Raw genomic sequence first — 23618 nt, 5'->3', positions numbered from 1 at the left:
GAGATTGACTCTCCTCTGGGCCTGTGCATAATATATCTGTTCCTCCACCTCTCTGAGTGCTGTTTTGGGTTTTTCTGCCATTCAGAACTCCTGGCTTTGCTGCAACAGCTGCACATTCAAATGGGTGGGTTGCCTCACTGGCACCTGAGAGGAGCAATGGTCCCCAGGGAACCCCAGGCTCAGCTGCAATGCTGCCAGCACAGCTTCAAGCAGGGGAGGGACTCCAGGAGGAATGGCACCACATGACCAGAAGACACACTCCCCATAGCCATGTAGGTATTTCAGGTAGTGACAAGTGCTGGTGAGTGACCCAGACCCAATGGCCACCACTAGGGACAGACCTAGAGGGAGGAGGGGGCTGCAAGGAGGGAAGAAGTTGGGTAGTGGGGATGGAAGAGAAGATGACATCATAGGAGCAGTGGTGACATCACAAGAGCCAAGTTACAAGCCACCCTCCAATTGGCCAAGGGTGCAGACAAAAGGCCAGTTGCTGGGGCGAGGCCATGCAGAAATGCACAGAGAGCAGAGATAGTGTCTCTGCAGCTGCAGTTCCTCCTGCTCCAGGCAGGTGTGGGGTGCCCCCTCACCCACTCGACTAGTCCCGGACCCTCTTCCCAAACACTGGGATCCCCACTGTTTGCATCCTCCTTTGCTCCCCTTTGTAGGACCAGGAGTCTGAGGACCTCCACTCAATGCCCCCTGGAACCCCTCCTGCCTGAGGACCCCCCATCCCAGCCCTCCATGAGTCAGTGCACAGAAGCCTGCAAACCAGCAGGCAACTCTATACTGTCCATCCAGTGGCTCTGCAGTGGAATTCATGTGCAGCGACAGGCCACTGCTGGGAGGCCTGAAAACCAGCAGGGAACTCTATGCTGTCCATCCAAGGGTTCTACAGTAGAATCCACAGACAGCCATGCACAGCTACGAGTCAGAACAGGGAGGGCCACAGACCAGCAGACAACTCTGTGCTATCCACCAAGGGCTCCCTAACAGACTGGAAGCTCAGCCATGGGCAGCCAGGGGCCAGCGCTCAGAGACCCATGGAATCTGTATCAGATTCTTGGAGAAATCCAAAGCCACTGGTTATGGCTGGAATGAAACTAGGAAACATCAACTCTCCCTGGGCCAGCACTGAGGCCCCAGCAGTGCCCAGCACTGTTCAGAATGTACTACTGACCACTCATTCTACTTAGGTATTGAGGTTCCCATGGCCTGAAGACCTTTGTCCTGGGACTGGCTTCTACCTACTGCCCTGGTGGTGTGTCAACTAGGGAGCCCTTTGCATGTTTGGACTCATGCTGGTTAGAGACAACCAAGGATGGCAAGATCTCGAGCAACAGACTTACCTGGAGCTGAAAGATTTGTCTAGAACAACAAAAGTTATAGTATTCGAGTGTGAGCAACAACTTGATCTCATAAAAACAGCTTCCCAGACAATGATGAATAACAATGACAGTCTCTTCAAGGAAGTATCTGAGGTACACAAGGCACTTGAGATGTGGGAGCCAGAAAAGGAAGGACAGGATTTGAAGAACATTGCAGCATGGCAGGTCTACATAAGCACACTAGGAAATGCTGAGGGGTATTTCAAACAAGGCCCTACAGAGCAAGGGGCCCTGGCTGAGCTCCACCAGGTTACCAGGTCCAGGAAGTGGTGGAGGGTTATGGCAGGAGGCAGAGCAGTGTGACAAGAAACTCTGGTATAATACATGGGGTGAAAGCTCTACACATCCTCACCCCAGGAGGACATGGAGGGTGCTGGACCTGAGGCTGTGCCATCTACTGGAGGAGAGAGGGCCATGAACTTGACCCCGTAATAAAGAACTTTTGTTACTATATTAGTCTGCCAAATGGGTTTCAATGTGAAGTACCAGAAACCTGTTGGTTTTTATGAAGGGTGTTTATTTGGGGTAAAATCTTACAATTCTAAGGCCCTAAAGATTCCAACTCATTGCTGTTCTCACCAGTCAGCTGCCACATGTTGAAGCAAGATGGTGCTGCTCTCTGCAAGGGTCCAACGGTCCAACCTTGCCTCTGGACTTCCTCCCTCCAGGCATAGGGCTCATTTCTTTCTGGACTTTCTATGTCATCCTTGGCTTATCTTCCCAGGGTCCGTTGTGAGTTATCTGGCAAATGGTCCCTCTCTCCAGGACCTTAGCTGTTTGAGCCTTCTCCTTTCTGTCCATGGCAGGATCAAAATGACAAGGTTCTCTCCTCTGGCATCTATGAAGCTCTCTCTTGTCCTTTGTGTCTACTTGAGTGACTGTCCATTTCTGTCAGCCCACCAAGGGAGTGAGGACTCCACCTGAGTTATGCCTTAATGATGTATCCCAATCAGAAGCCCTAAATTGATTCAAGTATACTTGATCAGAGGTCCTTCCCTGAATTTAATACAATCAAAGGGTATCAAACCCAGAGGAACAGATTAGTTTACAAACAATCTTTCTCTTTTGGGGGTTCATAAATAATCTCAAACTGTCATAGTTGGCATGAAAAAGAAATACCCCTGGTTTATTCTGGTGTGCAGCTAGGTAAGGCAAGCCCTCAACCATTCCCAACAGTTGGGAGTAGAGTCAGGTCTCTTATTTCCTGGCTGGATGGTCCTTATTTTCTGGCTGGATAGACCTTGAAATGGCAGTTGCCTAACTGGAGCCTCAGAATAGTGCGTGAATTAGGCAGAGTCTGAGAAGGTATCTTAGCATCTCAACAGTGCTGAGCACCAGAGCTAATGCTGAGCACAAACTGCCTGTCCTTGTTCCCTACACATCACATACATGGGCTAGAAAACCCAAGCATGTCCCTGTCCCCCATGTCACATAAAGGGACTTGTTTAATCCATGCCTGCCCCTGTCCTAAACACATATGGACTCATATGGACTTAATCTATGCCTGTCCCTGTCCTAAATGTCACATAAATGGACTTGCTTAATCCATGCCCGTCCCTCTCCTACACATCACATATGGACCCATTTAATCCATGCCTGTCCCTGTCCTCTCTAAACCACACACCAGGACCTAGAAAATCTGGGCTTGCCTGCCTTCTACATGTCACAGACATGGACTCATTTAACCCATGCCTGCCCCTCTCCTAAACATGTTTCATATATGGACTCGCTTAGGGCTCAAAATGAGCCAGAGATGTAGGTGCGGCCATGAGGATGATGGAAAGAAAAATGAAGGCAGAGAGTCTTGGCACATCTTTATTTCTACATCAACCTTTTTTTGGGGGGTATCTTTCCTGAAATCACATGGTGAATTTGTGGTAAATTTTGGGTTCTGATCCAGACATTGTGGTTGGAAACTCCACCAATTTAACCCTGTCCTATGGCTCCCAGAAAGCACATCACAACCAATAACTGAACTAACTCCAAGAGCAAAGATGATCTGGGTGTGGGGAGTGCATGGCAGTCACCTGGAGATGTCCAGTGTCTGAGCTGAGCACTGGAGCTGAATGTACCCTGGTGAGAATGGTTAACTGAACAGGTTAACTGAAATTGGGCTTGCCACAAGGCAGGGCAGCACCTCTTCAAGGAGCTCCAGCTCACCTTGGTACTCTTCTCCAGGGGGTTCAGGATGAGTCCTGAAAATGGGTCTGAGGTGATGTGAGACCCCTGCCCCAATTTCCACCTGGCAACCTCTGCCTTTGTCCCACCACTGAAGTCAATTTGGGGGTGAAGGGTGATCCTGGTGGCACCTCACTTGGAAGCCCCAAAACCAGGAGCAGCCTGGAGCCCTGGCCAGGGACTGCAGGAGGGTGGGCTTGCCCTCCAGCACAACCCCTCCAGGCAGCAATTCCGGAAGGTTTCCAGGCCTGGTCCCAGCCTCCCTAGGGTTGCATGACCCAGGTGAGCCAAGGGCAGCATCTCCCCTCTCACCCGAGGACCCCAAGTGATTAAGAACTGCTGAAAAGTGGACTGTTTATGTCACCACACTCCACCCCTTCCAAGCACAGCTAGACCTTCAAGAAGTGTCTACACCCTGGAGACTTCCTGGTACACCTGGAGAACCCACCCCAGGGCATGGAAACAGGCACCCCAGTCTTCAGGTCCCCATTCCTACCCATGAATCCTGTCACTGCCCAGCCACCACCCCAGCCACTGCCCAGGCCCCCAGCCACTGCCCAGGACCCCCAGCCACTGCCCAGCACCGCCCCTGCTGCCGGCCTCCTTCCTCCCCTGCTTTCACCTGCTGCACACTTCTTTCCTGCCTACGGTTACTGTGGCCCCAGGACATGGTCTCCTAACCTTAACCCTGACCCTAACTGCCTGGTCAGATCAGTGCTGGGCCGTTTTCCACCCGCAAGGCCACATTTCAACAACACGCTATAGGAAACAGATGTGACTCAACCAATTGAGCTCCCATCTACTATATAGGAGGTCCAGGGTTCAATGCCCAGGACCTCCTGGTGAGGGCAAGCTGGCCCACACAGAGTACTGGCCCATGCAGAGTGCCCACCTACATGAGGAATACTGCTCGATGCAGGAGTGCCAGCCCATGTGGAGAGCTGGTGCAGCAAGATGACACAACAAGAGATACAGAGGAGAGAAAATAAGAGACATATCAGAACAGGGAGTTGAGGTGGCACAAGAGAGTAATAGCCTCTCTCCCATTCTGGAAGATCGAAGGATCAGTTCCCAGAGGTACCTAATGAGAAAACAAGCAGACACAGAAGAACACACAGTGAAGAGACAGAGAGAGCAGACAACAGGGCGAACGGGAGTGGGAGGGAGGAAAAATAAAGAAAATCTTAAAACAACAGCAACAACAACATGCTCTGATGGCAGGGCTCCTGTCCACTAAGGATCATGCTATTTATTCCCAGATTTTACTGGTGCCTGTGTTTCTTCCCGTGAAAGGGCTCGGCCTGGAGCCTCTTCCCGTGCAGGCTTGCTCTGTGGATCGATAAACCACTCATGGCCCACGGGCAGGTCCAGGTGCAGAGGCTCAGTCCAGCCTCCTGCACTCCTTCCCAGAGGCGCCCCAGGCCCCGACTCCACCTCAGACCGCCCCTAGACCCCCACCAACCGCTCCCACCTCCCCGAGTGACCCCCAGACCCCGCTTCTCCAATTTCGCCCCCACCGAGTCCACCGTGCCGGCCCTGCTCACTCGCAGCATTTCCTGCCTCTCCTGGGCCACCGTTCCGGGAGATCAGGGTTCTGTGCGCCCCGCCCACGGCAGCTGGCCCTGGGTTCCAGGGAAACGTCTGCGTGACAACTGCTGCCAGTGTGTGGCAGCTGCCTGTGGCTTGTGGGGCCGACACAAACCCCGGGGCCGCAGAGCCTTCAGAGGTGCCGGGTGCCACCAGCCATCTAGAATTACCTGTCATTTATCAGACAGCCTTGGAGGAGAGCACATGGACTTATGGGCCTGGCCCACTGTTCGCGCTGGCAGAAGGTGTTAGGGTGCTGGGACATGAGCAGACCAGCGGGAGGGGAGGGACCTGCCCGGGTTCCTGCCTGGCTCCTCACCCACGTTGGTGCTGCAGCAGTTTCGGGTCCCTACCCAAAACGCCTCTCTCCACCAAGGCCCAGAGGCAGTGCCTGGAGTGGTTGTGGGTCTTTTTTTTTTTTTTTTTCCAGAGAAGCAATGAGCTCCAGGATTTGCTGGGAGGTCGAGCAGTCGAGCAAAGGAACAGAAGAGAAGTGTGGAGTAGATCAAGGCAAGAGTGGAGCAGTGAGAAGTAGAGCAAAGCAAGAGGGAAGCAGTATGCAGTGAAGAGCAAGAGGGTAACAGTGTGCAATAGGAGAAAGGCAATGGGGGAGCAGTGTGCAGGAGGAGCAACGAAAGGGGAGATCAGTGTGCAGTAGAACAAGGAAAGAGGGGAGCAGTGTGCAGTGAGGAGCAAGACAAGAGGGGGGCAGTGTGCAGAAAGAGCAAGGCAATGGGGAGCATTGTGCACTAGGAGCAAGGAAAGGGGAGCACTGTGCAGTAGAACAAAACAAGAGGAGAACAATGTGCAGGAGAGCAAGGCAAGAGGGTAGCAGTGTGCAGTGAGGAGCAAGGCAAGAAGGGAGCAGTATGCAGTAGGAGCAAGAAAAGAGGGGAGCAGTCTGCAGTAGATCAAGGTAAGAGGGTAGTGTGCAGTAGGAGCAAGGCAAGAGGGGAGCAGTTTGCAGGAGAGCAAGACAAGAAGGGAACAGTGTGCAATAGGAGCAAGAGGGGAGGAGTGTAGTGAGGAGGAAGGCAAGAGCAGAGCAGTGTGCAGTGAGGAGCAAGGCAAGAGGGAAGCGGTTTGCAGTAGGAGCAGGAGGGGAGCAGTGTGCTGTAGAGCAAGGCAAGAGGGAAGCAGTGTGCAGTAGAGCAGGGCAAGAGGGTAGCAGTATGCCGTAGGAACAAGACAAGAGGGGAGGAGTGTGCAGAACAAGGCAAAAGGGGAGCAGTGTGCAATGAGGAATAGGGCAAGAGGGGAGTAGTGTGGAGCAGGAGTAAGGAAAGGGGAGAGCAGTGTGCAGTAGAGCAAGGCTGTGAGGATGGCTTCCCACACCACTTAGTTAGAGATTTGCTCCCACGGATCTGCCCGTGTCCCTCTGCCAGGCCAGTGTGTCCACCTGCCAGCTTTGGTGCACCATCAGCCTTGCAGCCTCTTCCAGGGGCCTGTCCTCAGTGACCACCAGGCATGGAGAGCTGCACATGCCAGGGCATCAAGTCAGCCAGACCTTGGGGACTGGGCACACCCAGCTCTCATGCTCTTTGCCCACTTAGAAGTCACAATAAAATGCACTTGGGTGGTTCTCACCTGGGCCCTGCTCAGTGGCCCTCGCGAGGGGAGTCTGACTGAGCAGGTGTGAAGTGTGGGGAGGACTCGCTCTCCTTGTCAGGTGTCACCTGCTAAGAACATCCGCACAAGTCAGTGATGCTTCCTGAGGTACCAGGGGGTGGACATGGCCTGTGGTCTGGAATTGGCTTTAAAATCTTCTGAAGTGTGTGTGAGTGTGTGGGGTGGGTGTGTGTTAATGACACAAGATTGGAGTTCATTGCGCAATTCTCTAGTTTTATGTGCATGAACATTTCCAAAATAAAAAGATTTTTAGAAGTGAATGGATATGAGAAAGTGGTGGCAAAACATCTAGACAGTGCTTTCAAGATGCCAGGCTCGAAAATAAGAGGAAAAGCAAATATTTGCAGCTTTCCCCACCTGCGCAGTGTCCTTCCAGGCATGCCAAGAGGTGGAGCTGCTACTGTCCAGCTTTGCGGTAAGGAACCTAGGTCCAGAGCTCTTAAGTGACCTAGGTCACCACCTAAGGGGCAGAGGAGGTGAGCCCAGGCAGGGTTCAGGAGGACGCCGGGGTGAAGGGCACGGGGATGCTCAGAGTGCACCCCAGGCAGGTCTGGAGAATCTGGGCAGTGCTGTGTCTCCCGCGGCCAGGCGCGGCTGTGCAGATGGCAGCACCACAGGCTTGTGACCTTCCTCGTCCACCCCCTAAGAGCCGTGCGAGGGGAGAATCGGGCTGCCAGTTCCAGGCTGCATGGAGACACAGGTCCACGTGTCTCTGCTTTTTCCACTTGTTTCGAGTGTTCATACTTCCTCCCCAAAGTGTTCTTATGTGAGTATATGTCTGCACATATGTGCTTATGTTTGTGTGCCTGTGATATGTGTGTATGTGGAGAGTGAAAGTTTGACAGGAGAAAACTGACAAGAAAATGCATTGAAATCAATTTGTATAACCTACTTTTAAAGTTAGTATTATGAATACTTTCATTTTGCACTCTAAATATATTCACAATATCATGCTTGCTATTGTATAAATTCTGTTAAAATCCACCATAATTATTAGTCCTCCAAAACTTTCTCTTAAAACATTGAAAACCAATTTAAAATGCTTGATGAAAAAAACACATTCATACATACCTCTCAGCAATAACTCATTAATGTGATTGTAGGACCATAAACCTCTCAACCAATACACAATGAGACCATGGTAAGAGTGTTACTCATAGGCTGTTAGCAAATTTGGACTGAGAAATGGGTACTGACTAAGCAGGTATTGGTGAGTCAAAAATTAAATATTTTGTGGAATAGAAGTCAGTTTTTGGGAGAGTAATTTCCCTGCACAGCCTCAGGGAAATTAAGTATTCAAAAATATTTGCAGTGATGTAAAGCAGGACTGAGGAATGGGGCAGAAAATAGACAGATTATTGATATCTCTGCAGAATGCTACTGATGTCCTCAATTCTATCCTTCTCCTTGAAAGTAGAACTTCTGGATCCAGGCTGTTGACACTCTTTGTGAAGATTCAGAGTAGCTTGCTAAAAATGCATGAACAGGCACAGAGAAGATGAACTCAGCTTTCTGTTTTTTTAGGAGTAAAGCCAGAATGGTGCTTTGCCTAATGATTCTGAGCAAATTGCACTGGACACATGTCCACATCCATAGACCTGTTTGGCACCTTTCATTTTTGTACAACTGTAGAGAGGCAGCCAAGACTAACAGAAATTAAAATACATTGTAACATAAACTAGACCTGGAAGAAGAAACAGAATAAAAATCCTAAGAGTCAAATCAAATAAATTCTGGATACCTAAAAATAACAATGTAAAATGATTGCCAGTTTAATATTCTCAGTATCATGACAATACGGAATTTATCAAAAACAAAGAAAAGATGAACACTGACAAAAGATATCCAGAGAAGAAGAAAGATATCCTTAAAAAGAAATTAAGATTGTAAAATAAAATAAATAGAGATATTAGAATTTAATATTAATGCAACTTTGCAGAGGGTAGGACAACACCACCAAAGGTAATAATATATGACAGACAATATGAAGGATAAGGTAGACTATAGAAAACCCAATAAAAGAGAACAAAGCTATGAAAAATAGCAATTTCAGAAAGAATTACAAAGAAAAGACATGGGAAGTTTACTTCAGACAACTTATTCAATGGCAAATGCCAAATTGAAGGCATGCTAGATTAAACTTCTGTTATAAAAATATATTTTAAAAAATACATGTTATGTGGTAGAAAACTGTTACTTTGTGCTATGGTTTATTTTATTGCCTACTTGGTTATGTTATGATGTTCAGTTTTTGGTCAGGTAAACACTTGCCTGATTTTATTGGTTATGGTATTTCATAGATGAAAATAAATCATTAGTCACTTAATCATATCTTGGCTTATTACATTTATACTCAAGAAAGGAGGTTGCCTTCAGCAATGTAGGAATCTATTCATCCAATCAATTGGATCTGGGGATTTCAGCAGTAAGGAGGAAGAATTCCTAATTCTACTTGAGCCAACCAGCTTCCCCTGGGGAACTGAATGGCACCTTTGAGTTCCTAGTTCACATCCAGCTTCTTAGAATGTGGATGTGTCAACATCCATGGTTATGTGAGCCAATTCCTATAATAAATCTCTTACATATATACATATATGTATATATACATATTCTATAAGTTTTGATTTTCTGGAAAACCCTGAATAATACACTGTGACTCCATAAATCATTGTTGAATTGTCTAAAATTCATTTATGGAATAATATTTTAATCTTCCTCTAGACTAAACTGCTGTCTTTAACAAAATTTTTTTTAAATAAGAAAAGTAGATACAACAATGTCTTGTTTTTTGAGATTGCTTATATTTATCTGTGTAGCTCTTCACTCTGTACCATGATATTTTGACTACTGTAGGTTGTTAATCCTTTTAATATCCAGCCATGTTCACTGGTCCATGCATGTTACTTTGCTTTTTCATATTAATTTATCTTTAAACCTCTCCCTTCCAGACACACTCTCCTATCTCCCCTAGAGCACCCTGGCTTCCTTTACACCTGGAAAGCATGTCTTCCTTTCCACAGTTTCTAGAGGAAAATAGCAGCCTGCCATTCTCTATTTCACTAACTTGGATCCTCTGTTCTTTGATTTTTGACTCAACTTATTCTATATTCTTAAAATTTCCCTGCTTAAGTCATAAAAACAATCCCAGGGTCCCATTAATGGGGCACAGACCAGATCCAGGCAGGTCTGTGGATAAGGACATGAGAGATTCCAAATTGTATTTTTCTTCTTTCAATTTCCAAGCCTGCCAGCAGATGGTGCTGTTCATCAATCCTTTCCACGGAAGTGACCCTTTAAACCTCCACGTGCATTTTTTCTTGATCAGCTAAAGATGTGATTCAAAGTGGGGTCCTGCTGTCCAAACTAATTGAAGAGAAACTACACTCAGCCTACCACCACAGCCCCCCTCTTCCCAGGATGGAACACATCTGTTTCCCTCTCAGCCACCATGAGCCATGGGTTTTGCTATAGGGGATGAGAGCTTTTCCCAGTCTCAGGGATTAATAACTCACGGGTTTCATTTCATTCTCTCTGTTTCTCTGTCACTCTCCATCTTGCCTAATGCACAAGGCATGTTCATGGTCTGCAAACCCCCAAAGTAGCTCCCTCAGTAGCTTTAGTCTCTAAAATTGTTTTTGTGAGTGTGTTGAGACATGCTGATGTAACTTGACACCATCTCCCCAGAAGTTCCAATAATCATATTTGCATGTTGCTGAAATCAGTGTGTTCATATTTTGTTGAGGATTTTTACATATATGTTAATGAAGGATATTTGTCTGTAGTTTCTTTTTTAATTTTATATTTTACTAGAGGAATTGTGAGTTTACAGAACAATCATGCATAACATTTCTCATTCCCATAAAACACCCCATCAACAACTAGAATTATTTTTGGAATATTTGTTATAAAAGATGAAAGAAAAAATTAAAATATTACTGATAATTGTAGTTCATAGTTTATATTTGGAATATTTTCCCCATAAACAATCCTATCTTTAGCATCACATAACTGTATTGTTTATTTTTTATAGTTATAGTTTATAGAAAATGAGAGAACATTTTCATATTTGTGCTATTAACTGCATTCTATCTTCCATCACTGGATTCATTGTTTTAAGTCTGTTGCCTTGTACAGTCCTTCCAAAGTGTAGACTCAGTGGTTTTCACTTTCATCACAGAACTTTGTTGTCATCACCTCAGGGAATTACAGAACATTTTCGTTATTCAAAAAGGAAAAATCTCATACCTCCTTATAACCCCTTTTGTTGGCATTTAGCATTGCCATAGTACCTTCTTTTCCACTGGTAAAAAATACAATATTAGTGTTAACCACAGTCCACAAGTTACAAAGCTGTGATGTAATGGTGAGTCACTGTGGGTCTACTTTGGATGGATTGTACTTTCTTTCTTTGGAGTTGTCTTCCTTTGCTGTTGGCTTCATGCCAATACTTGCTTCATAGTTGGAGTTGTGAAGTGATATTTCCTTTTTTATTTTTATGGAAAAGTTTATTAAGCAATATTAATTTTCTCTCAAAATTCTCAATGCTACACTACTCCCACAGTCCAGAAAATGTTGATCAACAGCAGGGTTTCCCATTTTATAAGGGATGTTTCCCACAAACACTGATGTATTTTCCCTATATAAGGTCTCAGTTATGGATCAACTCTAATAGGAAATCCATCTGAAATTTGTGTTCCATTTTTCTTTTCAATGTTTTTATAGCAGAATTCTCATCCTTAAGCACAACATAAGCATTAACATTTTACTGATCAGGATGAATTTTCCATTTTATTCCATTTTATTGCTGACAACCTTTTAGTTAAAATCCTCTTTTCTGGAATCAGAGAAGGAAAACATACAGGTTCTAAAATATATGTCTATACTCTTTAAAAAATGACTTCAACTTCCTATTACATGTGACAGACAAATTCCCAACAAACACAATTTTCTCATTCTTTAATCTTTCTTTCTCTTGGCTGTATTTACATTTATTTACTTACAACTGTGTAATCTATGTCATCCAGTATTTTTATATCTGCTGTTTTAATACTATCAGCAGATTGAGAAATTCTCTTTTTCTGTTCTTGTTTCTGATGGATTTCTTCTTCTAAATGAACACATAGTAATGCACTTTACCTGTTTGCCAAATTTTTGTCTGCATCAGAAAAATTCTTCTTTGATTTCTTTTTTTTTTTTTTTTCAGTAGGTTTGTGCAAACGTTGTCTTTGAACTCAGGATGTACTTTCTTCCTCCCCATTCCATTTCCTTTTTTGCATGTTTTCTTTAGATACAGGTACGTATATACAGGCTGAACCTGAGACTCAGAAGAGCTGAAGAGAGCTATCAGTTGATCTGTAAGTGTCTCTGGAGGGGCACTTGCTGTGGAATATGCTACTGGAGACTTGTCCAACCAAAGAGTCTGCTGTTCTGAATGAGTGAAAACTATCATCTGGATTCTCTCCCTGCTCTTGCAAGGCATTTTTTTCTTTTTCTTCTGTTTGTTCTTCTCTTCCAACGGTTAGGGTTAGGGTTAGTCCAATACAGGGGAGGTACATGAGGCCGTACTTCTGAGTTCCATTTATTTCCACTTTCTAGGTGTTCAGTATTTATTTACAAAAGTAATTGTAAAGACAGAACAGAGAGATTTCATATTCTATTTAACCAGTTTTTAATGGAACAGGGGCAAGGAAAGATGGGAATGGTGTATTTTGTAGTTTTGGAGAGTAAAATAATGATTTTAAAAGATGGAAAATACAGAACACAGAAACCAACCTAAAAGAACTCAGAAGTCAAGTTAGAACAATGTGAACCACAAAATAAAAAGTAGCAAAGTATTGTAAGCCCAAGCATAAAATAAATATACATGAGTCTATATTGACAAAAAAAAAAAAAAAGAAAATGGAGAGAAGAGACAATTTTTTATGGAATACCAAGTAAGATATAAACAGAGAATAGATTTTAGATTAATAGATATTCCTCCCACAATGTGTAGCTTAATCCATTCCTCTCTCCATGCCTTGTGTATAAAATGGACATATTGACTATTTTCCAAAGACTAGAGAATAGAAAAGGAAATTTATAGTGGAGGAACATGGTAAATACTTTATTGACCTGTTGAACAAAGCTGATATCATGAATGATAAATCATGACCATAGTTCCCCATAGTTCACATTTTCTCAAAGCCTATAAACCCTGTCTTATCACAAAAAAATGCCACCAAATTAATTCAAATTGAGTGGCAGTCTATAAACCAACTGATCAACATTCTCCAAAACTGCCTCTTTCCCAAAACTACTGTTACTGTTCAAAGAGACATGTACTTGAGGAGGAAAGATGATGCAGATTGCCAGATTATGGATCCAGCAGAGGAGGAGGAGAACCCTCACATTCTTTGATACTCTGCTTTTGAGGACTGTCCATAGCCCACTCTTGTGGCTGACTGTGACTGCCTGAAAACAGCTCAATAAGCTGGTGATATACAGATTGGGGAGTGGGGTATATAGGAACCTCTTATATTTTTTCATGTAACATTTTGTGTGATATATGTATCTTTAAAAACCACAAAAAGTAAAAGCTCATGGCAGGGTAAGCAAAAAATAAAAATGTCCTTTCAGCCTTTTTTTAAAGGAAGCAGGTAAAAGAAGGAATTTTTTAGCATTATTTTTTCTACTTGAAATTATTTCAAACTTACAAGAAAGTTGTAAAATAATGGAAAACCCATAGAAAATGCCAACATACTCTCCAAAGGAAAATATTTAAACCCAATCTGTTATGTTAAAGCATGGATTCTGATTTTGCAAAGACAGATACTTAATGAAGACCTTTAAACTCTGACCTTTAAGACAACAAAACAAAACAAAATTCCCATTGGCTCACTTAAAAAGAAGTACATTTTACCAAGATAATTAAAAACTGTGATGTTTGTTAATCAATAACTAGTGTATGTTTGTTACAAAGAAAATGCTACCACCCCTCTTTCAATGTGAAGAAACCCCTGAATGGCTTTCTTCTAGCCCACAATGGACAGTTCAGATGCTTATACTGGTGCATAAACAGACAAAGCTCAGTTGAATCCATCTTAAATATTGTAATGTAAAAGCATTACCTTATTTTATTATTTCTTTTGTGACCACTGGAAGTGTTTGTTCCAGGAGAAAGAAGAACTAAACAATTCTGATGAGAAATAATGCATTGGATTTATAAGAAAACATTTGAAGAACCTGAGATAATACTTCTGAACATCAAAGTTTCTTTGGTGGATCTTTGTATCATTTGACATTTATAAGCTATTGATTGAGGACCCAAAAATCAACTTTGACTTATTCCTTAGTAAAACAGTCAAAAGTGGTGAAACTGTTATATTAAAGGAAACATGTTGAAACATATCGAAGGTTTTTGGAAACCTTACTAAGTGCATAAGCAATTTATGAAATATTTTTTCAAAATCTTTTAAAATATTTTTTATGAAATTGTCTTTTTAAAAAGTTACATAGATCACAAAAAATGTTACATTAAAGCTATAAAAGGTTTCCACATGCCCGACCACCCACCACCCACTCCTCCCACATCAACAACCTCTTTCATCATTGTGGCTCACTCTTTACATTTAATGAATACATTTTGGAGTACTGATGCACCTCATGGATTAAAATTTACATTGTAGTTTACACTTTCCCCCAGTACATTCAGTAGGTTATGGCAGGATGTATAAAGTCCAGCATCTGTCCCTGCAATATGATTTAGGACAACTGAAAGTCCCAAAAATGCCCCCACAACTCATTTCTTTTTCCATCTCCCTGCCCTCAGCAACTACGGTGGCCATTTTCTCCAGATCAATGCTACAGTTTCTTCCATTACTAGTCACAATAGTTCTATAGTAGACATCTTGTAAAGTATAGTCAGATTCCATAACAATTTAACCATGACCCCATTTCCTTCTTCCTTGCTACAGCTAAGCTTGAGGAAGCTCCACTACAAGTAGGTGTGGCTAATGAGATAACACTCTCTCTCCCTTTCAAGCTGCCATTCAAAATATAATTGTTTCTGTAGAAGTTCAGGGTAGCAGCACCTCTTATCCCCGTAAGTTCTGTGTAAATGACTCATTTTCAGTTAATTACAGCTAAGAGTCTGGAAGCTTCCTTCATCCACCCAGCCCCCATTTAATGGACTCATCTTCTACACCTTCTGAAGTAGGGTGAAAATATTGAAGCCCCAATTACTTCTCTCTCAAGCTCAATTGAAGGTGGGGTTTCCAATCCCAGAGAATCAAGTCAAGAAGAATGAGACTGCTAATCCCCATCAGCAACCTTTTTTTAAATTAAGCACAGCTGCCATTTTTAAAGAAGTGGGTCACTATCCCAGTCTCCATCTTCATGAGGTATCGCAGAGATTTTCTCCAGGATGAAAGGTAAAAGGACAGAGAACTCTGATATAGAAGAAAGTGGCTTTATTTAGAACAAAGTGTGGAGAAGTGTAAGAAATTGGTATTGCTCCCATACCAATGGAAACATTGATATCATGCAATTAAGATGAAGCAGGTAGCTTCATGGAAGCAACAAAAATTGTAGGTTGCTAGTTTAACAAAGAGAAAGATACATTCAAGAATAACTGTAGGAGGACCATAAAAACTTCAAATACTGGTCTCCAAAACTATCCCTGCCAATGGGACTACATTTAATTTGATAAGACTCTGAAGAAATGTATGAATGGGTGCTTCTAGGGAAAGAATATAGCAGGGACTACTGTAGTATTATAATGAGATGTGATATGACAGTTGTGAATGTTACACAAGACCTGCAATTTTGATAAACAGCTATGGTTAGAGGAATCCTTCCACCCTTTCTATTATAGATACAGGTCCCTACACAGAAACACCTTTCCACGTATGAAACTAAAATTCACAGATGCACTTTTTTAAACTTTTTTATTGAAATATATCACTCAGACATAAACATACATAAACAATAAATGTATAATAGTTGTGAACTTAAAAAGCAAACATAATATCAAAAATATATAACATCTCACCCTACCACCAATAACTTGCATTGTTTTTAAACCTTTTAAAATAATGATTAAAGAACATTGTCAAAATAATACTACTAAACAAAGTACTTCCCCCTATCCAATCTGATTATTATTATCTTTATATCATTTATACATCAACACACATAAACAATTTAGTGTATAGTAAAAGTTGTGAATGTACAAAGCAAACGTGCATAATGTCATACAGCTGTCCAATACATCAACTCTCCACCAACACCTTGTATTGTCATGAGATATTTGTTGCAAACTATGAAAGAACACTGTCAAAATCCTATTATTAACCATAGTTCTTTTCTTACATTTGGTCTGTTTTTCCCCAAACCCACTCTATTATTATTTTTTAAATATATTTTTGTAACAGAAGTTTCAAACTTATAAAACAATCATGCACATGTGAAGAATTCCCAAACAACACCCCTCCATCAACAGATAAAATGTTACAGATAAAATATCATCTGATTATTGCCATGTCCATTGCATGTATTTGGCTGACTTTTTCCATACTGCCTCAGCATCAACATAGTACATCTTTTGCATAGATGCAAGAATATTATATTATTACTACTAACCACAGTCCATAGTTCACTCCAGCTGTATTTTTCCCATGTTTCTCCACATTCCCAACACCCTGCAGTAGTGATATGCATTTGTTGTAGCTCACAAAGGACACTCTTGCATCTGTACCATCAACCACAATTCTCATCCATCATTTGGTTTACTGTGCTATCCAGTTCCTAGATTATTCTCCACCATTCTGTCAATTGTCATTTACATAACTAGACTACCATTTTCAGTCACATCCCCATTTATAAACTAGCTGTTACTCACTGTGTGTTACCATCCACTCAATACATTTCCACAATTTTACAGTAAAGCTCATTAAAACTTCTACCTATATTAAACATCAGTAGTCCACTCAGTCCTTCTCTTATCTCCTTTAAGAATCCATCACTTACCACGAGGTCTTGAAAATATTTTCCAGTAATTTCTTCTAGAAGTTTTATGGTTCTTGTTTTTTTGTTTTGTTTTTTGTTTGTTTGTTTGTTTTCTGATCAATTTTGAGTTAATTTTTGGATAAGGTGTGAGATAGGGGTCCTCTTTCCTTCTTTCAGCTATGGATGTCCAATTCTTTCAGCACCATTTGTTGAATGGATTATTGTGCCCAAGCTGTGTGAGTTTCACAGGCTAGTCAAAAGTCACTTGACCATATCTGTGAGGATCTGCTTCTGAACCATAAATTTGGCTCCATTGGTCTATTGTGTCTGTCTTTAGGCCAGTACCGTGCTGTACACTATAGGTAGATATCCTGATTTAAAGTCTGGAGATGAGGGCTCACTTTTTTTTTTTTTATGATATTTCTGTCTATTCAGGACTCAATTCTCTTCCAAACAAATTTAATGATTGTGTTTTCAAGTTTTTTTCTTTAATGCTGGTGGAATTTTTAATGGGATTGCATTAAATCTGTACATCAATTTGTATAGAACTGACATCTTAAAGATATTTAGTCTTCCAATCCATGAGCATGGAATGTTCTTCCAGTTATTTAGGGCTTTTTTGGTTTGTTTTAACACTGAGTTGCTGTTTTCTGAATATGAATGTTATTCATAACCATGAATATGGTTAAGTTTATTCCTATTTGAGTTTTATCTGTCATATTTTATTTCACCACACTTTTGGCACTTTTTGTTACTTTTATTGATATAATCTTCATTTCTAAACTCCCTTCCAGGCCTCTCTCTCCTGTCTTTTCTTTGCAGGCTCTAGCACATCCTTTAGTATTTCCTGAAATTCTGGTCTCTTGCTTAGAAATTCCCTGTTTCTGTTTACCTGTGAGTATTCTAATTTCATCCTAATTTTTGAAAGACAGTCTTGCTGGATATAAGATTCTTTGCTGGAAGATTTTCTTTTGTAGTATCTTAAATATATCAGACCACTGTCTTCATTCCTCCATGTTTTCTGGTGAGTAATCATCACAATCTTATATGTTATGAATTGCTTTTCTCTTGCTGATCTCAGAATTCTCTCATTGTCTTTGACCTTTGACATTCTGATGAGTATGTGTCTTGGAGTTGGTCTATTGGATTTTTTGGGATGGTAGTACGTTGTGCTTCTTGGGCAGGATGTCTATGTCCTTCAATAGAATTGGGAGGTTTTCTACCATTATTTCTTTAAACATTTCTTCTGCACCTTTTCCCTTCTCTTCTCTTTCTGGGACACCCATGTCACATATGTTTGCATGTCTTTTGCTGTCATTTAGTTCCCTGAGACCTTGTTCAATTTTTCCATTCTTTTCTTCATCTCTTCTTTTGTATGTTCACTTTCAGAGACCATTTCTTCAAGCTCATCAATCCTTTCCTCTGTCTCCTCAAATCTGCTATTATATGATTCCAATTTTTTAAATGTCATTGATTGCATCTTTCATTCCCATAAGATCTGCTATTTTTCTATGTATGCTTTCAAAATTTTTGTGCTCATCCAATGTCTTCTTAGTATCCTTAATCTCTTTACCTATCTCATTGAATTTTTAAATGGAGTAATTTTGAACAGACAAATAGCAGAAAATAATATTAAAATAACTTGTAAATACAAATGGAATGAATAAAATTAAAATAGTAATGATATATAACATAGGAAAATAATGGTGCAACTGTAATTATGACATCACTGGAGTGCTAAATAGTACAACCACTTTGGGAAACTATTTGGTGATACTGAGGTTATATATAAATATATCATGACCCAGAAATATGTCTTCAAAAGATACTAGCACATATATATGTTAAAAATTACAAAGATTTTGATAGCAGCTTAATTGTCATTATCTTGAAACTGGAAACAACCTAAAGGTCCATCACCAGAAGAGAGTTATAAACTGAACTAATAAGAAACCACAAACACTACATAATTACAAAATATTACATAAAGCTAAATACAATAATGTGGATTATTGTAGCAGACATCATATTGCACAAAAAAGTCAGATACAAATAGCCAGCTTCAAAAGAGTATATATTGAATATGAATTCACTTATACAACATAGTTATATAAATATAACTAATCAAAGATGGTAGTTATCTTTGTGGTAATGATTTTCTGGAAAGGGCGATAAGGAGTCTTATGGTCAGAGAAATGTTTTATTTCTTGTTTTGGGTGGTGGTTACAGAGCTAGGTTTTGTGCATATTATTTAAGCTAGATTGCAACAAATAAGAAAAACACAAAAAAGTCAAAGCCAGACTCTCATTTCTGAAGGGTGTCTGTCCCTGAGTGCATGCCCTAATCATGCTATGGTTTCTGTACTTTCCCATTGCTATTAAAACAACTCCATTAAAAATGATCACTGCACTGAAGGAAACTATGGATAAATAATGAAAGAAAATCAGGACAATGAAACAAAAGGCTAATTTCAGTAATGAGAGAGAAATTATAAATAAGAACCAAATTGAAAATACAGAATTGAAATATTCAATAACTGAAATGAAAAAAAAAATCAATAGCGGAATTCAATAGCTATTGGAGGGGAGAGAAAAAAAAATCACCAAACGCAAAGGTAAGACAATTGAAATTGTCTAGGATAAGTAGCATTTTTCCTCATTAAAAAGGGAGGAAAAAAAATAAGAGGGACTGAGAAACCTGTGGGGCTTTATCACGCTTACCATTATACACATAATGTAGTCCCAAAAGAAGAAGAGAGATAAAGGTCCAGAAAATATAGATGAAAAATTAATGGCTGGTAAATTCCAAAAACTAATGAAAAATACAAATACATCAATCCAAGATCCTCACCGAATGCCAAGCAGGATGAACCTGAACACTTCTATACTGAGAAACATTGTAATCAACCTGTCAAATGTCAAGGATAAAGACATTTTAAAAAGAGACAAGAGATAATTGATTCATCATATATAGGGGATTCATTATGTGATAAATATTTGATATCTCAAAAGAAATCATGGCATTCATAAGGTGATCAAATGGCATGTTTTAAATTTTAAAAACCCACCATGGTTACACAAGAATAATATACTCAACGTATTTAGATATTTTTAGACAAACAAAACCTGAGGGATTTCATTACCACTAGATCTACCTTATAGGAGATGCTAAATGGAGTCTTCCATGTTAAGCAAATGATGCTAGATGGTAACTTGAAGCTGGATGGAGAAATAAAGATCACCAGAACAGGTAAAATTACACATAAGGATAAATGGCAGAATTACTGAAGTTTTCATTTATAATGTTATATTTTACTTTTTACAAGGCTTAAAACTCAAATACTTAAAACATAATTGCATTAAGAAGTAACTTGGGACATAAAGCAAAAAGAAGGAATGAAGATTATAGATTCAATGTGATGTTGACTATTGAAGTCAAGTATGAATCAATGTAATATAAATTTTAATAGATTTAGGATGTTAAATGTAGTCCCCATGGTATCCATAAAGAAAATAGGTAAAGAATCTACATCAAAGGAAAGGATAAGTGATTCAAAATGGCATATATAAATATTGTGTTATCAGTAATTGCCTTAAATGGAAATGGATTAAACTTTCCATACAAAGGTAGAGGTTGAGTAAAGAACCATGGCCTAACTATATGCTCTATAGAAGATACATATCTTAGATAGATAAGTAAATAATACAGACTTTAAAGAAAAACTATTACAAGAGATAAAGAAAGAAATTACATATGAAGTAAAGAGTCATTTCAGCAAGAATTTTAACAACTATAGGTATGAATACAAATAACAGGAAGCCATGATATACAAAGCAAAATTTGATGGACTTGAAGGGAGAAATAGAGTTCTAAAATAATATTTGGATATTTCAATACACCACTTTCAATACTAGATAGACATCTAATGGAATTTTAGGAAAGAATTAGAGGCCCTGAACTACCTTATAAACTATATGTCTGTGATCAAGTATACATGGATCATCCTCTAGGATATACCATAAGTTATGGCAAAAGAAAAGTCTCAAATTGTAAAAGATACTGAAATCATAGTAATTAACTTCTCTTATCACAATGGAATAGAATTAGAAATGAAGACAGAAAAATGAAAATGTAGCAATGTGGGAATTAAACAGCACACTCTTATGCAACCAATGGGAAGAAAATATTAAATAAAAATTGGAAAATAAAGAAAAAAACACAAATAACACAATTTATCAGATTAAGGGAAAATTTATGAAAATGTAGTTATACAAGTCTACATTTTTTTCAAAAGACAGTTCTCAAAACATTTTCCCAACTTTCAATCTAGTAGAACTAGAAAAGTAGCAGCAGAGTAAACCAGAAGATAAGAGATAAAAATAAATAATTAAGATTAGAATGGAGGTAAATTATATAGCAATAAAAATGAGAGAAAAATAAATGGAGTAAGTTGACAGGGGTTGATTTCCTTACAAAAGCATTGGAGAAAGTGCAAAGGCTCTCAGAGGGAACTTCTTTGAGGATTTGAAGACCAGAACAATGTCATGTACATCATCCAGGATGGAGAGGGACAGAGAAATGAGGAGATCAAAATGAAAACATTGAATTATTCATTCTTGCAGTTGGGAACTGTAACCATTACCCATCCTTGTGGTGAACAGCTCCAGTATACCCTGTGACTGACAAAAGCCAACTGAGAAAGGGATTGACATTTTCCATCCTGGGAAAATGAAGGGTGTGGTAGAGAAATGTGCGTGGTTTCTCTTCAGTGAATTTGTACAGCATGTCCCTACTTTTTTGTTTTTGCTTTTTCTTTCAAAAACAATATTTCATTTTATTCCTATCATACCTCTCTGGGACACAATACTTTTCCAGTTTTCATAGGAGGAAACAGAGGCTTAAATAAGTATGCCCAAAGTCATAAATCTGGTAAGCGGCAGATCCAGGCCTCAGCTCATCTGTGACACAGCAGCCTATGCTCTTTGCACTACACATATGTCCTTCTCTTTTTCAAAATTAAGCACTTTTATTCAATGTTTTAAAATGTATTGAGATACGAATTTAATCTCAATGTATGGTCTATCCTGGAGAAAGTTCCCTGAGGACTTGAAAAGACTGTATAGCTTGTTGTTTTGGGGTGTAGTGCTCTATAAATATCAATTAGATCTAGCTTATTTGTCATATTATTCAAGCTCTCTGTTTCCTTATTTATCTCCTGTCCAGATATTATATCTAAATTCTGAGAGTGGAGAGTTGAAGTCTCCAAAACTTCTTGTAGAAATGTTTATTTCTCCCTCACTTTTGCCAGTGTTTGTCTTGTGGGCTTTTGGGCACCTATGTTAAATGCATAAATATTTATTACTTTTATTACTTCTTGATGAATTGTCCCTTTTATGTAGTAACCTACTTCATCTCTCATAATAATTTCATTTTTAAAATCTATTTTATTTGATATTAGTATCTCTACACCCACTCTTGTTTTGTTATTATCGTGGAATAGCTTTTTCAACTTTTTATCCATTCTATCAATTATTCCTTTTAATTGGGGATTTCAATCCATTAAACTCAGTGTTACTAATAAAATGGTGATACTTTCATCATTGATTTTATTCCTTTGCTTCCTGTTGTCATATCTTATTATTATCTGCATTTTAGCCTTTTCAGTTTATCCTTCTTACGCTTTTCATTTCTACACTCTTCTCCAGGGCTTTCACCCTTGTCTTTGCATATCAGACTATAAGACACCCTTTAATATCTTCTGTAGATTTTGTCTCTTAGTAACAGACTCTCAGTTTTTGTTTGTCTATTAAGACTTCAAACTCATCTTCAGTTCTGAAGGATAGTTTTGCCAGATAAAAGAATTCTTGACTGGCAATTTTTTCTTTCAATACCTTAAATATAACATATCCTATGTATCATATATATTTTTTTACTTCCATGGTTTCTGAAAAGTAATCAGCACTTTGAGTTACTAAGCTTCCATTATAAGCAATGCATTGGTTTTCTCTTACTGTTGTCTAAATCCTCTCTTTATCTTTGGCCTTTGAGGATCTGAATAGTAGATGTCTCAGAGTAGGTCTTTTAAGATTGTTCTATTTGGGATACATTTTCATTTTTGAATATTGATAATCATGTCTTTCAAAGGGTTAGGAAAATTTTAGTATTTACTCAAAAATTCTTTCCATTCTCTTCTCCTTCTGGGACACAACTAGCACATGTGTTTGTGAGTTTCATGTTGTCATTCAATTACCTGTGACCTTGTTCAATTTTTTTTGCGTTCTTTCCTCTGTCTCTTTTCCTATCTTTTCAATTTCCAATCCCATGTCCTTGAATTCATTTATTTGTCCTAATATTTCAAAAAATCAGTTATATGCCCTTAATGTATTTTTAATACCTACCATTGTTGAGGAAGTTTGTTTGAACATCATCTATTAGTTTTCTTAAATCCTGAGTCCCATCTAGATTCTTGACTTCTTCACTTGACTGGGCCATATCTTCCTGTTTCTTAGTATTATTGTTATCTTTGATTGATACCTAAGTACTTAAGTTGATGATTTTGCTCCATTGTTAAATTTCTATCTCCTAGTAGTTTTACTTCACAACTCTTCTCTAACTTATAGTTTAATTTTTGTAACACTTTAATACTGTCCTGTTTAAGTCATGAAAACTGTCAGGGAGCTGCTAATGAGACCCAATCATGTCTACCATTCCTGGGAAAGAAGTATGAGACCAGTCTGTCTTCCTTCACTTTCCTAGCTGGCCAGAAAATGGTGCTCTTAGGCAAACCTTTCCACAGCGATGAATCCTTCAATTTCCACTTCTTATCTGAGGTTAAAAGTTATGGTAGTTACATAT

General features: G+C 39.8%; 1 pseudogene; it reads right to left on the bottom strand.

The window, feature by feature from the left end:
• Positions 1 to 11297: 11297 nt before the first annotated feature.
• LOC101422822 (RNA-binding protein 34 pseudogene) lies at positions 11298 to 12334 on the bottom strand (annotated as a pseudogene).
• Between the last annotated feature and the right edge of the window lie 11284 nt (positions 12335 to 23618).

This window comes from Dasypus novemcinctus, chromosome 19 (genome assembly GCF_030445035.2).
Source record: "Dasypus novemcinctus isolate mDasNov1 chromosome 19, mDasNov1.1.hap2, whole genome shotgun sequence".
Taxonomy (NCBI): domain Eukaryota; kingdom Metazoa; phylum Chordata; class Mammalia; order Cingulata; family Dasypodidae; genus Dasypus; species Dasypus novemcinctus.
This window is presented reverse-complemented; position numbering and strand designations above follow the sequence as displayed.